The sequence below is a fragment of the Telmatherina bonti genome, assembly GCF_933228915.1.
Source record: "Telmatherina bonti genome assembly, chromosome: 10".
Taxonomy (NCBI): Eukaryota; Metazoa; Chordata; class Actinopteri; order Atheriniformes; family Telmatherinidae; genus Telmatherina; species Telmatherina bonti.
The window spans coordinates 31,480,610-31,497,177 of record NC_136628.1 but is presented as its reverse complement, the minus strand read 5'-3'; positions in this window follow the sequence as shown (position 1 = coordinate 31,497,177).

The window sequence follows — 16,568 nt, the reverse complement described above, 5'->3', positions numbered from 1 at the left end:
TGCCCCTCCTCTTCTTTGTCCTCATGCCCCCCTTTTGCGTGTGGTGAGTTGGTCCCCTCTTGGGTCGGTGATGACTCTGGTTAGAGTCGCCGAAGGCTCTGGTTACGGGGATGGCTGTCCCCGGCTTGTCCTGGTCCTTGGGGGGCCCTGGGAGTAGGGGGCATGCCCAGTGCCGCGGGCGGCTCACCTTCTGGAGGAAAGCTCACTTTCCTCCAGACTTAAATCCCTCAACCCCTCTTCCTCCCCGCTCCCCATCACACACAGGCAGGGTATTGGGAGGTGTGCACGTGGCGCTGGGTGGTGAGAAAGGCCATCAAGGTGGTCTTGATCGCTGCACCCAGCCTCGGCTCACCTCCCAGTTTTAATTACACTTAGACATCAAAACACCAAAACACTGACGACTCACATGATTAGGGGGAAGAGCATGCGGTGTATGGTGGGCGGGGCTGCTTAGGTGGTCCCTCTCCCAACACCGCGTGGCACTTCCCTCAATTTTAATTGCAACTAATACATACTTCACAATCAGTCATAAGCGGGGGGGAGGCAGGGGCGATAGGGTCCTCTCATGCCCCTATTCTCGGGGCTTTACTGGGGGAGGGTACGGGTGGGGGAAGAGTGCCATCCATTAGACCTAAGTCTGGGCTGGCCTGGCTGTAGGAGAGTTGTCGCCGGCCCTGGGGGGGTGCTGGGTCGGCTGCATCTGTGGGGTGGTGGGGGGGACGCTGGGAATGGTGGGCGGTAATTATGGGGGCCCTGATCGGGGCCATCCTGTCCTCTGCCCCCTCTGGGACATCTCACATGGGACATGATGGAGGGGTGAGGTGAGGATGTGTGGGAGTGGGTGTATGGGGTTACAGATGGATGGTGGGATGGTTGGGGGGGGGGGGGGGGGATTAGGGTTGGGGATATAGGTGGGTAGGGGGGTGAGGGCATAGGGATTTGTGCGGATGAGTAGATGTGTGTGTGTGTGTGTGTGGAGGGGTATGTTGGTGGGTGGGTTGTATGCAATGGGGTGTGCCTGTGTTGGAGGAGTGAGGGTGTCTGTGTGTGTGTGCGTGGGGGAGGGGGGGGGTGTTTGGTGGGGCATGTGTGGTTGGGTAGAAGTAGAGGGATGGGGTGGCGGGGTGTGAGCGTGTGTGGGGGCGGGGTCGGTTGGGGTGAGTGAGTAGAGGTGGGGTGGGGGTGTGTATGTAATGGGAGATGTGTGTGGATTGCGGAGGGGTGTGTGGATGGGGGCTGAGAGGGGAGTGCGTGTTGGGGGAGGGAGGGTATGCATGTATATGTGTGTGCGGTTTGGTGGTGGGGGGGTGGTGTCCTGTACCCGTGGAGCGCAGCTGGCACACTGGGGTGCGACCTGGCTGCCGCTAGGTGGCGGTCTGGGGATCCTGGTCCTCCGTTGGTGTGGGCTGTGCCCTATGCCTGCGGGGGCGGGGGGCTGCTCTCGGGCTCTTGGGGCCCTGGGGCCTGCGCTCTGTCTGCCCTGGGTGGCCGGTGCCCGGCGGGATCGGCCCTTGCCGGCCTGGGCCTGCTGGGGCCTGTTCCCCCTGACTGCGGGGGACTCTGGTTGGGGACCTCCTTCGCCACCTCCTGGGCGGATGCATGGCTGGCTCTGGAGTGGGGGGGTTGGGATCTGTACCTGGGGGTGACTGTCGGTTACCCGGGTCTCTGGGTTCTCCTGGCCTGCCTCTAGCCATAGGCAGGCGGGGTCACATTGGCATGATCTCTCTTCTCTGAACACGTTCCACTATAAATGTTCTGCATGAATGTTCTGCATGTGTCACAGTCACTGAGTCATCCAGCAAGTTTACAGCAGGTACCTCTCTTTCTGTCTTTTTGATTTAACTTGCTAGTTTCTGGTCCTCCTGATTGTCAATGGTTTTGTTGTCCACACGGACCATGAATCTAGAGTTGGCTTGTGTGGGTGTATATATTTTTATTTATTTTTATTTTATTTTATTTATTTTATTTTTCTATTTGCTTTGGATAATAGCTTGTATTACAGAGTTTATGCTGCTGCACCTGACCGGAAAGGACAGGAAAGGGGCAGAAAGAGAACAGAAAAGAGAACATAAAAAACAAAAGAAAGAGATCAATGCATACACTTATATGCACATACATACCCACCTACATATACATGTATATACACTCGCACATACATATATATATATATATATATATATATATATATATATATATATATATATATATATATATATATATATATATATATATATATACATATATATATATATATATATCCCATTACATACACACATACACATATATATACATATATATATATATATATATATATATATATATATATATATATATATATATATATATATATATATATATATATATGTATGTGCGAGTGTATATACATGTATATGTAGGTGGGTATGTATGTGCATATAAGTGTATGCATTGATCTCTTTCTTTTGTTTTTTCTGTTCTCTTTCTGCCCCTTTCCTGTCCTTTCCGGTCAGGTGCAGCAGCATAAACTCTGTAATACAAGCTATTATCCAAAGCAAATAGAAAAATAAAATAAGAATAAAGAAATACAAGGGGATCATTACATCTATAAAAGCTCCCCTTGGCAAAATTAATTTGCTCAGCAGAACACAGCATCCAGAACATCAGTCTGCTTGCTTAAATGCTGGACAAGACAAAAAAAAAAAAAAAAAACAAAACACATAAAATATAAATTAATGTATAAAAACAAAGAAAAAAAACAAATTTTAACTGTAAAAAGGTAATTTTTACCCCAGGCAATATATAGTGTCTAGCCTGATCTACATTGTTATCTTCGTAGTTATCTGTAGTTATCTGAAAAGATTAATTAGTAGTGATTTGCAGATCACCACTGAAATATCTATTCCTCCTATCCCAACATGAAGGATTCTTCACACCCTCTCCACAACACAGTGATGAAACAACAAAGTGTGTTCAGTGAGAGGCTTCTTCAGGTCCGATGCACGACTGAAAGATACAGAAGATCATTCCTGCCAGCAGCCATCAGCCTCCGGAACAAGACCTCCTCTAATTAATTATTATATACTACAATATTGAATTTCCCTTTTGGGATTAATAAAGTATTTTCATTTTATTTCATTTAATTTCATTTTCATTTTCATTTCATTTATAACATATATAAGTGAACTTTCAGAATATGTAGAAACTTCTTTTTCCAGCTGAGCAGCACAGATCACTCACTGCTCTGTGATCACTCTCACACACATTGATGATGGACATATTTCAGCTCTATAAACAGCAAAGATGTGCAGGTCCAGGTGAGAAAAATTTGCAAATAAGAAACTATATTTAACATTGCAACACCACATCATCAGAAGGGTAAAACTAACCTGTCTCACGACGGTCTAACCCCAGCTCACGTTCCATCTCCTGGCAACCTGTTCAGGGTTTGTCTACACCTCACCCTCACAAACCAGAAGCAGGTATAAAGAATGGATGGCTGGATCCTCTGGTCTGAGATTCCTGAGTGGTTTAATGGACTCTGCAGCAGGGCCTATTATTCTTCCTGAAGGCTTTTCAACACATTAAAGAATTTATTTTGATTTATGTGGATGAAAAATTGTTGCATCAGGACAAAGCTTGACTTGAAGAATGCAAAATAATTATTGTTTCACCAGATTGACTGAGACAGACACAACAGACTGAAATCACCTGCACATGTTGCACAAACTACATTTAGTAAAGTTTAATGTGAGAGAAAGCAAATCACACCTTAACATTGTCTTTATTTATTTCCTTGTATGCATGATTTTGAGCTTGCATGCATTAATCCGTGTGCTTGCACAGTAAATATGTGAGTCGACTCAACAACAGTGTTTCAGTCGGGTCTGAACAAAACGCAGGAAAGACGCACAACTGGAGCACAACATTTAGAGTCCTTAAGACGTCACTGAGAGGGATTTATGTCCTCTGGAGAGAGAAGGGGATGAAGAGGAGACTTTTTTATTCTAAAAGCACAGTGAAAGCTCCAGCAGCATTACGGGACATTTTAACAGAAACAAAACCTGCAGTGGGTCCACATATCTTTAGATTCGGATTATTAGCGTCTCTAAAATTATGAATTAGCTTTTAGTGTTGGTGACTCTGTTGCTCTAAAAGAAAAGACAAATTCTCAACTTTTTCTTAAGAAACTGTGTTGATAACATGATCAAATTACATTTAATGTGACAGAACATCTATTTATACTCTTCTATTGCAGCTATGCTGTTCGGTGTTGCTCAGGTTGAGGGGAAAAGTAGATAAATTACAGCTACAATCTAAATACACATTCCAAGAGCTTGATATTTCATTACTTTGATCATATACATATTAATTATACACAGACTTTGACAAATACATGATTCAGGAATCCCCCCCCTCCATTCATTCTTCTCAGTTAATGACAGTGCAGCTTGGATTGACATGCAGGACCGGGACCACTCGTCTGATGGCGTCCGCTCTACGACTTCACATCCTGCTTCTTTTTCTGGAATTTCCTGAACTGAGACTGGATGGCCACGGCAGCCTTCTGTGTTTCTGGATCTTCCATGTCGATGTCGAAGTCCTGGGGGAGTTTGTTCTTCTTGTCATCTGCAGGAAGGGTTAGCAAAACCGAGGTTCTTTAGTGTCTCCAGGATGGAGAATTTATCTGTTTGCTGCTCACTGCATGCATGGTAGCTGCCGTTTATGAGCCACTGCTAATGAGCTGCGACTAATGCAATGGTTTAATTTCAGATATAGATACTAGAAAAGGTTCATATTCTGAAAGTAACGTTACTTGTTTCTGAGCTGTGACCACTGAACGGCTGTGAGCTAGTTTTACCATAGTTATTCAATCATGTTATATAATCTAATTTAATAATGCGACGAATAATTAACTTCTCCTTGACGAGACTTCGGCCTCCAGGTCTGCTTGTTTTAAGCAACTTTGGGCTTGTTTTTTTTTTTTTTTAAGAAAGTCCCTTGTAAACATCATCACTTGGTTGCAGTTTTTTGTACTTGTTTTCAAAAGACTTGTTGCTTATTTGGGCTCGACTTTATTTCCTGTGTGAACACTTCACTTCAATCTTTCTCACTTCTTCACATTTACGTGAAAAGCATCACACAGTAATTTGTCCTTTTCTTGAAACTGTCTGGCCCAAATTGGTACTTGTTCGCTCCCCACAGGCATTTTTCCTCTAAGCACATGCAATGAAGAACACCTGATGTAGGAATATTGTAAAAATATTGGGAAGTGGTGAAAAAGCAGACAGAAGGACTGGATCCAGAACCCGGTGGGAGATGATTCAATGATATTGTTCCGATTTTGCAATAGCAAATTTTGCGCTCACCATGCAGACTTGGTACCTGTGTTTCCATTGTTATTCGCAACTTTAGCCTTAGGTTGTTTTTATTATTATTATTATTATTATTATTTATTTCTATGTAAATTTGCCAGGACATTTGCAGGGTTTTTCTTCTTTTTTTCATTGAGCCTCACTGCTTATTCTGTCTTTACCCTTCTTCTTACCCCGGAACTGTTCGTATATGTATTGATATATATAAATAAAAACATAAAATTTAACTTGAAAATTTCTCTTTTTTTTCCAAAGGGGCAGGTTGCTTATTTTAGGCTTGTTTTCATCAACCAGTTGCTTGTTTTTCTTGCAAGATCTGGCAACACTGTCTGCCTCCTGTCAGAAACAACAAACCCTAAATGAATGAAATATATCTTTACAACAACAAGGTATGTGAAGTATGTGAGATTACTCCAGAGGTGAAAGAATCTTGATATGTGTTACTATGTCAGAGTAAAATCAGCTGGAACACAGCCGCACATTTAAATGATTATCTCCTCCTAAAAGAAAACTTTTTTTTTACCTTTATTTGCACAGTCAGTCCCATTGAGACACACTGACCTGTTACCCAACCTAACATGCATGTCTTTAGAAAAGTTTTTTTGTTTTTACTCTGTGGCTGCTAGCTTGCAGAGTTTTTGTCCCACATTGATGAGACATGCTTTGTTATAATTAGCAGCCTCTGCTTTCATTTGATTACTTGCTTGTTTTGTTTGCTTAAAGTAGAGAAATTAGTAGAAGCTCTGAAGCACTGTTCTCATGTTCCTGTTACAAACTGCTTTGGGTTTGAGGTGTGTTTTGTCTTTCTGCTGAGGATTTCCTTGTCACTTTGGTACATGTTAGCATGAGTAATTCTTAGTCTGTTTAAAGATCTTTGCACTGCACAATTATCATACTTTCTATTAAAACAAGAGTCCCTCATCGAGGACAAGAGGTCAAACAAAAGCATCTTCCTGATTGCTGCAGTTTTCATCACCAGACTGTTAGGATATCCACACAGAGTAACATCTCTCTTTAAGCCACACGTTGCTATCCTTTAAGCCTCAACACCTCTTTTTCAAGTGAAAGCAGCAGCCTCAGAGTTTGAGGCATTTAGTAATTGTCTACACCTACTTTATCCTGCACAGGCTCGCAGGGGGACCACAGCCAATCCCTGCTGTCACTAGGCAACACGGGGATCAACCCTGTGGAGCTGAGCTAAAATAATAAGTAATAAGTAATAATAAGTAAAATAATCACTCATGCTGTCAGTTTTAACATGCTTGTGTTTGGAAAATGGAAAGAAAAAAAAATGTATCAGCACTTGAAGGGCATGAACCCCCAGCTGCAATTCAAAACAGGACCCTTTTAGCAGTAAAGCGCCAGCGGTGGACTACTGCACCTGTATGGTGATAAACAAACAGCATATGTGGATGAGGATTGCACTGCAAGGCAAGCTTACTTTGTTCTTTAGGGTAAAAGAATATACCATGTGAGAATACTCCTGCATGTTGTCCTTCCCATCCTACCGCTTCATGCATCTGCTGCATAAGCTGCAGCTGAGCGGCACTAAAGCAGATAAAGCTCGGCGCATTTTTCTGCTGCAGAACAACTGACAGTGCTGTGGAGACGGGTTTAGCAGCCAGAAGAGACAGACGATGAGAGGAACTTTATCAGCTCAGTCACATCACAAGTTTAACAGAAATGAAACTGTTTGACATTGATGCTCACAGCAAATCAGAGAAAGCCAAATATCTACCACTGAGCAAGTGTTTGGAGGTTAATAAGACAAAGAGATAATTACAGAAATGTCCTATCAATAGTTTTTGTATGCATCAATCAATTTAAAATGATTATATATAGATATAATATATATCTATATATAATATATAGAGCTATGTATGATTATCAGAGGTGGAAAGTGACAAATTACATTAACTATATTTTTATGAGTAATTTGTCATTTTTTAAGGTAATGTTTGAAACTGGTCATTTTAATTTTGCTCAAGTACATTTTGACCCAAGAATTTACTTCACTACATCGGAAACATCAGCCTGAACAGGCGTCATGCCGAACGACACGGATCGTCCATCATCGCTGATAATCGGCTTCGGTCACGTTCAACACCACTGAAAGAAAAAGGCACAGACGTGCAGAGATGTGCACAGACGTGCGCAGGCCAGATTCTCACTAATCAACTGTTTTAAAGTTTTTTAAAACCTGTCTTGGACTGGATTTATGACTCATCCTTTGTTTATTTCAGGTAACTGAAAGTAACTAAGTAACTTTTAAATTTAGTATTTTTTCACTTTTACTTGAGTAGATTTTTAGCTGGGTACTTTGACTTTTACTTTTACCTGAGAGGAATTTAAGCAAAAATACTTAATTACAAATTTTCCATGCTTTTTTTTCCACCCCTGATAATTATAGATGTGGTGTAAATAGAGTAAAGTAGTGCTGTTACTTGAAAGTAAAGTCCTAAAACATCATTTTTCAGAACGTGTGTGTGTGTGTGTGTGTGTGTGTGTGAATGTAGCGGAGGTTGTGTCATGACGTGATGTTTTGTGTTGTCTCTTAAGTTCCTGGTTTCCTGTTTTATTTTGAAGTTGTGATTTCTGTCCAGCCTTGTTTCCTGTTTATTAAGTCCACCTGGACTCATCCACTCATTCATTGTCCTAACCGCTTCATCCGATGAAGGGTGGCGGGGAATCTGGAGCCTATCCCAGTAGTGTTTGGGCAAAAGGCAGGATATACCCTGGAAAGCTCACCAGTCCATCGCAGGGCCTCCACCTGGACTCAGTTAGTCTAGTCAATACACCAGTGTCTTGTTCTGTTTCTGTCTGCATTTATAGCCCTTTGTTTCTGTCTTTATGCTGGTTCATTGTGTTAGCTTATCTGTAGTTGCCTGTTTTGTCTCCATTTGGTTTTTTTTGTTCAGTTTAAGGATTAAACCTTGTTCCTGCATTTGGTCTGCCTCTCCTGCCTCCCTGTCCTGCGCTTGGGTCCCCACACCTCCACAAACCTTGACAGATAAAGGCTTCCTGCCACACAAAGAGGAAAGTTTTTGTCTTTCCAGAGTTCTGCTGTCAGCTCAGACTCCTGCTCGATGTTTCTGAGCTAAGTTCAGAGCTGTCTGAGAGGATCCTCAGAAGCTTTATGAATACAGCCCCATGAGGGCGATCGCCAAATGCCAAGTCGAAGGCTTCAAAGCAGCAGTGCACAAACCAATAGGTCACGTCACTGTAGCTGTAGTCTGTGATTGTGTTCACTAAACCATGATGACCCCATTACTGCCCTCCGAGACCAGCAGCACCACAAGTAACGCTTCTGTTTGAGTTTAGAAACTTCATTTAGTTTTCCTTTTTAGAGAAGGAATGATTGAAGACATGCAGGCTGGATGTGTAACATGACAGTCTGTGACAGCGTGATGCATGGCTGCTTGCAGACAATACACACACCTGCAGGGATCAAATTAATCACAAATGGAAAAGCACTTTTAACTGGTTTTAATGATGTCTAGTTGGTCAGGATGCACACTCACAGACCTTTAATTCCTGCAGTTCAGCAGAAATCCGGGATCACCACCTGCAGTTACTGAGGACCTCTGTGCTGCAGGTTTTAGATATTTCCCTGCTGTAACGCAGATCATTCAAATAAAATGATTCTCCGACAGCTTGTCGTCGAGTTCTGTAAGTCAGGTGTGTTGTAGGAGGGAAACTTGTAAAACCTGCATGACAGTGGTCCTGGAGGACTGGAGTCAGCGATGTCTGCCATCATTAGATAAAACATGATGGAACTTGGACTCATCATTTTTACTGATCTTCAACTTTTATAATCCGTATTCATCCCCTTCCAGCTGGGAAAGTCTCTAACTGGGTTTATTTAACACTAAATTTCACGAGCTTTGCACAAAGTCGTGCTAAACTCACCCTGAAGGAGAAGCAAAGCTAAAAAAAAAAACCACAATAGAGATGAAGAGGCAGTGTTTTGTTTTGTTGTGTTGCAGTGTTGGAGGGAATTTTTTACTCATGTCACACATGTTCAATAAAAGATCAGGCTGAAGTCCCACAAATCAACACGCGATGCAAAATGAGGGAACTGCTCTTCACAGTCCAACAGAGAGGACAACTCCACGAACTCATGAATTATGCTTTCATACTGTAATAACCATCCTGCGTAAAGAGAATAACATGAAACTTTATTTTAAAAAATCAAACACAATCACAGCGATCATCAGATGGAGGAAAGTGTCATTCTGTGTGATTCAGCAGCCAAACAGAGAGCGTGCATGGAGGTCTAAGCTGTCCCAGGCTGCTGAAACACACAGAGGATGTGACTGTAACAAGTGAGAAGATTCTATATCATGGGACATGGCTTCTGACCTCGCAGCATTTCTGCTCACTTAAGTAAGTTGTTTATTCGAGCATGGTGGTCATCATGCAGTGCAGGGCTCCATGCACGCTGGTGCTGACCTGCTGTGGTTTGGTGAGGGCATGCGCTCTAGCATTAATTCAGACTTTTCCAAGTGGCCTACTTACGTTTAGATGGAGCCTTTTGTTGACCTGGCAGTCCTTGGATGACAATAAAGACAAATATTCTTAAATACACATCTCACACACACACAAACACTCATTGATTTACAGTTGAGGTAGTGCAGTGTGTCCCTGCATGGATGGATCAAATTGCCACAAAGCATGATGGTGTTATATCCATACCAGATTTGTGAAAGGTCATGTTTAAATTGGTTCCTGTGAGATTTGAAGGCAACGATGACAGATGAAAGTCTGGTCGGATGAACGTTGTGAAACTCAGCTCCTCATGTTAACTTTATATCCCACCTTATTCAGGGAATAACATGAGTAAAAATGTCAGTATGTTACCATTGTAGGAGTAAAATCCAACATTTTGTTGCATTATTGCAAAGATTTTTTGGAACATTTCTGAATTATTATTTTTAAAATCCGATAATCACAAATATCACTAGAACATTATTCCAGTTTTAATGCAAATGCTGCAGTTCTCATATTTCTGCATGGAAATACGGCTGAAGTAAAGATGATTTCATGATTTATCTGTGGACATGCAGGGTCTCCTGACTTGGGTCAGCTAACAGTTAACAGGAAGTGTCACTACGGTAACAAGGAAGAATTCTGCTTTCAATTTATTCTCTTGTGTTTGTCATTGGCTGTGTCAAAATGTCCACACTTCCACACTTTCCCTGCATTTTCCATTTTTTTTTCCACACTCACGCCATTTTCTAGGGCTGTCTGAGTGTACAGGGAGAAAAAAGTAGGGCACGTAAAATTACCCACAATACATCTTAAAAAGTAGTAAGCATCAATGGTATATATATATATATATATATATATATATATATATATATATATATATATATATATATATATATATATATATATATATACATATATATATATATATATATATATATATATATATGTAATGTATTATAGTATTAACAAGTGGGGGGGGGTGTTCCTTCCTAAGTGGACAGTTCGATTTTACAGAAGTGTGGTTGACTTGGAGTTGCATTGTGCTGTTTAAGTGTTCCCTTTATTTTTTGAGCAGTGTACATCTGTTGTTGTAGTGACCGAGCTGATGTTAAAATTCACCCTAAAATTCCAAGCTACAGCGCATTTCTCTCATTCACCTGTCAAAAGCCAGCTAATCCGAACCAGTTAATTGATGAGTTGCTATGGTGATGCCCATAACGAAGGAAAAAAACAACAGTGATTTAACTTGCGGGGGGGGGCCTGTTGCACTACACGTCAAGACCGCCATCCAACTGGACTCCAGCAGTCGACCAGCACCTTCCTATAATGTCCTCTACGATTTGATTTTGTTCTTGTGTTGTTGTGTATAGAATAGAATAGAATAGAATAGAATGGAATAATTTCACCACTTCTTTAGTCCAAAAGAAAAATAGGAGAAAGGGAAAAAATGGGGGGTAAAAACGAGGGCAAATGAAGGCACTTTTTAAAAAAAATCAAATTCACTTTCCAAAATCTCTTTCTATCATGTGTAGAATGTTTCCCTCTGGACCAAACCTTCGCAGTAACCCACTTCATCATAGAAGCTGGGACAGAAATCCATTCCAGCGTGGGTCTTTACAGAGCTATCAGCTGGCCCAGAAAGAAAAGAGGGGGCGTGACATGACGTCTATACGATGCTTTCTGAGCTGCATTGAGGCTATGAAGCCATATGTCTGTAAATGAAACTGCTATTAACCGTCTTTTATTCTTTATTTGAGGAGAAAGTTGACTTAAAGGTGTGGAGGAGGTAATACTCAGTGAATCCTCCGTATTGTATCCCTGCTGCCATGAAACCGAACTAAGCAAAGGCGATGACTAAAAAAAGCCATTTGAGGATTTAACAGTATCTGTTGGCTGAGGTAAGAAAACCCAGCAGCATCGCACGACCAGGGAATGACGATGAAATATCACAGCTTAGTCAACATCCGTTAATCCTGGAAATCAGAGTTGGGATGGAAGACTGATTTTCATTCGTCTCACCTGAGCGGAGGGATTTGGAAAATCCATTCACCGCCGTTGGGTTCATTAGAAACCAGCTTTTGTTCTTGCACTCTCATTTTGCCAGTTTGGCGGTTCTGCGCTCAACACTTCATGAATTTCAAAGGATCTGGAAGAGCTGGGAGCCACATTCAAACCTTTTATTACTCAGGAGAAGTGAATTACCAACAATACCATGGCCTAGTTTGCAAATTAAGTCTTCATGTGAAGCTGGGGAAGCTGCTGTTTTTTGGGGTTTTTTTGTAAGAATGAAGAAAATGTCTCAATTAAACCACAGTTTCCAGTCACCAGCCTACCTCAGACCTCTGAGATCAACTCAGATAATCACATTTTTACCTTTATTAACTGAGAGCACATCATAATTATACATTTATTTGGGCTTTGCAGAGTCAGTTTGAATTAGAAACCCAGCCTTGTGATGGACTGGCGGCCTGTCCAGGGTGTACCCTGCCTCTTACCCAATGATTACTGGGGTCGACTCCAGCTTCCTCGCAACCCCGAGCTGGACTAAGCGTTTCGGAAAATGACTGACTGACTAATAGAAACACGATAAATCAGATTTAACCCTTTTTTATCACTTTGTTTTCTTTCATATTCAACATGAAACATTTTTGTTTTGTTAAACTAACAACAGAATGGAAGTCTTGGTACATACCAGAAACACAGTTTTAGGTTAAGATTTCTAATTTCAAAATATTTGAGCGCCCTATAAAGGGTTAATCTATGTTTTGCATCAGCAACTAGACGGATTTGGGCTTCCAAAGAGGCTGTCCGACATTATCAGGCACTAGCAAATATGTTACTTTGCAGGAGAGCTGCAGGAATACCTTGGCCAGTAGATGGTTTGCTGCTTCCAGTCATTGCTCCAGATGTTTGTCTCTGCAAAAAAAAGGAAAACAATAGATTTTAAATCTTTTGGGATATAAACGTATGCTCTTTGCTCTTATAGTTATGGGTAGTCTAGCCAACCTTTACTTATGTAGCAATGGGGATGTTACCTGATGCACTGAGAAGTACTTCGCTCTATTACTCTAATATATTAATATATAAATATATGCCAATATTGCCGTCTCTAACTTATTTCTCCTTTTTTCCGCAGGCCTTCCTGAATAAGTGCAGTTGTACATGTTGTTCTGTCTTTCCTGTCCTCTCCACCCCAACCAGTCGAGGCAGATGGCTGCCCTCCCTGAGCCGGGTTCTGCCGGAGGTTTTCTTCCTGTTAAAAGGGAGTTTTTTCCTTCCCACTATCGCCTCGTGCAGCTCAGGATGGGGGATTGGATGGGAGTCATGACTCGATGCAATCAGTTGGTTTCTATTATAGGATATGTATGAATTGGTTCGAAATGATGTGTATGTTGATTTGTGTATGTAAAGTGCCCTGTGACAACATTATCGTGAAGTGGCGCTAAACAAATAAAGTTGAATTGAATTGAATTGAAACTTCTCTGCTTCTTCTTCTTTTCTGATTTATTGATACTTCAAATGAAAAAGTCTCTGAAGGAAATGCAGACATGAAGTCAGCTGTTACAGGAGAGTTTGTGGTCCGTGTGCTGGGACTCAGGATGAGACGTGTGGATATATAATCCATGTTTATGCATTAGAAGCAGCACCGCATGTTCCCCTCTGACAGCCTGATGCTTTTCTGCTACATTACAACATGAACATAGAGGCTATAAAATAAAGTAAGACAACATTTGAATGCAGACACACTCCTGCCTGTGAGAGAGCTTCCCAAGCTGCAACTTTCACTACAGATTCATTCGCTTGTTGGAATTGAATCAACATCACAATGAGCAATGAATAAGTCTGCAAGTCACATGTTCCAGTTGCTGACATTATATCTATCTATCTATCTATCTATCTATCTATCTATCTATCTATCTATCTATCTATCCATCTGTCTGTCTGTCTATCTATTTCCAACAATAGTTGTTGACAAAAAAAAAGCAGAGATCATACAGTGCAGCTGATATATCTGCCAGCAGAGACCATCATTTCATTTCATCTCACCAAGCTCAACCTGAATTATTAATTCTCTACTTTCAAAGAATTTTAGATGCCAGAGTAGTTTTGATGTGCACGAGTCAAGTGGGAACAAAGCTACGTCCCACTACACCAGCACAAGAAACAGCGGAAGAGGAGCTTGTTTGGTTACATCACTTCTGTTTTCCTGTTTACACACAGAAATCAAAGTGACTTGATGCCGCTGGGATTACTGGCACCACGCTGACTTTCATCTGCTTGATGGTGCGCTGGTAATTTAATGGGACAGGAGTGAAGCCGATGATGGTGCCAAACGTCACATCCCCCCCAAAAAAAAACATGTACAGGCGACATGCAGAGCAAACATCAGGAGTGTAGTAACAATAATGTCCTGGTGCTGCGTGAAAAAAAAAAGGTGAAAAAAAAAAGTGTGATATAAAAAGCAGCAGCAGATCAAACTTCCTGATGCTTCTTCCTTCTTCTTATTCTTCCCGTCAGACTTTTCAAACTTAATCCATAGATATGAGAGGAACAAATCCTAATTTAAAGATGTTTTTTCCATGTAGGGTCACATTTCCAGCGGTAAATATCAGTGATTACCATGAAGAAGCTAAAAAAAAAAAAACTTCCTGAAGCAGAAGTTTCTTTCATTTCATTTCAACAATTTTTATTTTATTTTCTTTTTCATAATATATTGGCAAATCCAAAAAAACAACCACAGAAAATATACTCCAAAGTTACAACAACTGATACAAACCCATCGTGGTACATTTCATGTAAAAAAGAAAGGAAAAGAAAATTGGAGTAGGAAGAAGAATTAATCTTATAAACCCTACCCCATTCTCATTTCAAAATAAACCAACTGGATGGCATCATCTTCGGCAAACACTAAGAACAAAGCACAGCTAGAAAATACCAACTTTTTTTTCCCTTTTCTTTTTTTTTTTTTTTAGAGCAGTTTGCAGTGTGCTTGCTCAGGATGGGAGATTGAGTTGGACCTTCCAACTCAAGCTGTTGGTTTCCTTATATAGGCTATAATGAATTGGCTTTCATTATGTTTTCTTCTCTGTCTGTAAAGCGTCTTGAGATGGCATTGCCGGGATTTATATAAATAAAGTTTAATTAAATTGAATTGAACAGAATTTTTTGCATACAGTTTTAAAATGTACTCTTTATATTTCAATTTAAATTGAGAAGGATTTGAACAACTTTTAAAATGGCTTTTAAGTGCGTTCCATTGTCTTACACCGACCACTGAAATACTCATTTGTTTTAATGTAGTTCTTCCGAAAGCAGTTCTTTGTTACATAATGAGCCTAAGATAAAAACATGATTTAAAAGCAGTCTGAAGAGTAACTACCATTAAAACGTCCCTGCCACATTATTGCCAAAGTGCATCTCGCAGCATTTGTTCAGTACGAGTCAAATGTTTTTTGTAATTTCTTTAAACTTTATAAAGCACTTTTCATCCAAACAGCAACACAAAGTGCTTTGCATAATAAAAACATTTTCTGCTTGTTAAAATAAAGCCTTCAGACACCAAAGTATTCATTTAAAAACATATAATCTCCTTCACAGATGCCATGCAAGCACCCTGCTCCCTGTAAAACTTCCCCACCCCCACCCATTTTATTCTAAACAGACATGAAGTCCTTACTTTCTGTCGTTTACTGAACGTAGATATAAAATTGTTAATTGAAATAAGCATCTGGCTTAACACTGCTGGAAGGAAACGATATCTTGGGGATCCATCCACACCAGGAGCAAGCCCAGCCAATGCCACAGGAGCAGCCAAGACCTGGGTAGGCCACAAACCAGCCATAGGGCTGCAGTGCAGGACTTCCAACCCAGGCAGGCAAAGCCCCAGGTGTTGAGCCTCTTATCAGGAAAACATAATTGCATGTTTTAGAACTACAACATTTTTATATAAGAACTTTCTTCCCTTTTAAATTTTTTATTTCTTACAGTCTGAGCTTGGGTAGCAGCGACAGTCTGACCGTGTAGAAGAATGACTATTCATGCATTACCACATTTTCTCCAGTGTTCCCATTTCCACTCAACTTTTTCCTCTCCGACGGGGGTTTCATCTCTCTAATCTCCTAGCATGGCTGTGTCTAATAATCGTGGAAGAAACTGGGAACATACGGGAGGGTTTGTGTCTGTGAATTCATATGAGGATTTATAGGAGTGAATGAGTGAATCTCAGATGAGACGCTTGGCTTCCAAGCATTGCTTTCCGGTTACACATTTTGCTACTGGTTTTATCTGCGTTTGCTTTAAATGGTAAAACATGAAGGAAACAACAGCTTGTTTTATGAGGGGGACACCAGGAAGTCTAACTGCTGCCTGCACAGAATTTAATGGGTATTGTGGAAATAAATACCCAAATAAATAAGCAACTGCAACTGGGATTATTTTTTGACTTTTTATGTGTGATTTAAATTTAAATCCAGAGTAAAAAATTAAAAACAATAAATGACAGAAGCTTCACAGCCTTCTAGATGAGTATGTGTCAACAGCAGGAAGATCCTGCATATTTTGTCAGATTAATGGAAATATTGAAGTTTTTACCTATAGACCATGTATGAAAGATGGACGGAGCCTCCGGTGGTTAAAAATGAAGCCAATGCAGAAGTGCACAAAACTGCAGTTCCCCCTTCATCCACTAGGGGCTCCAAAACAGAGCAAGTCCCCATAGACTCCCAT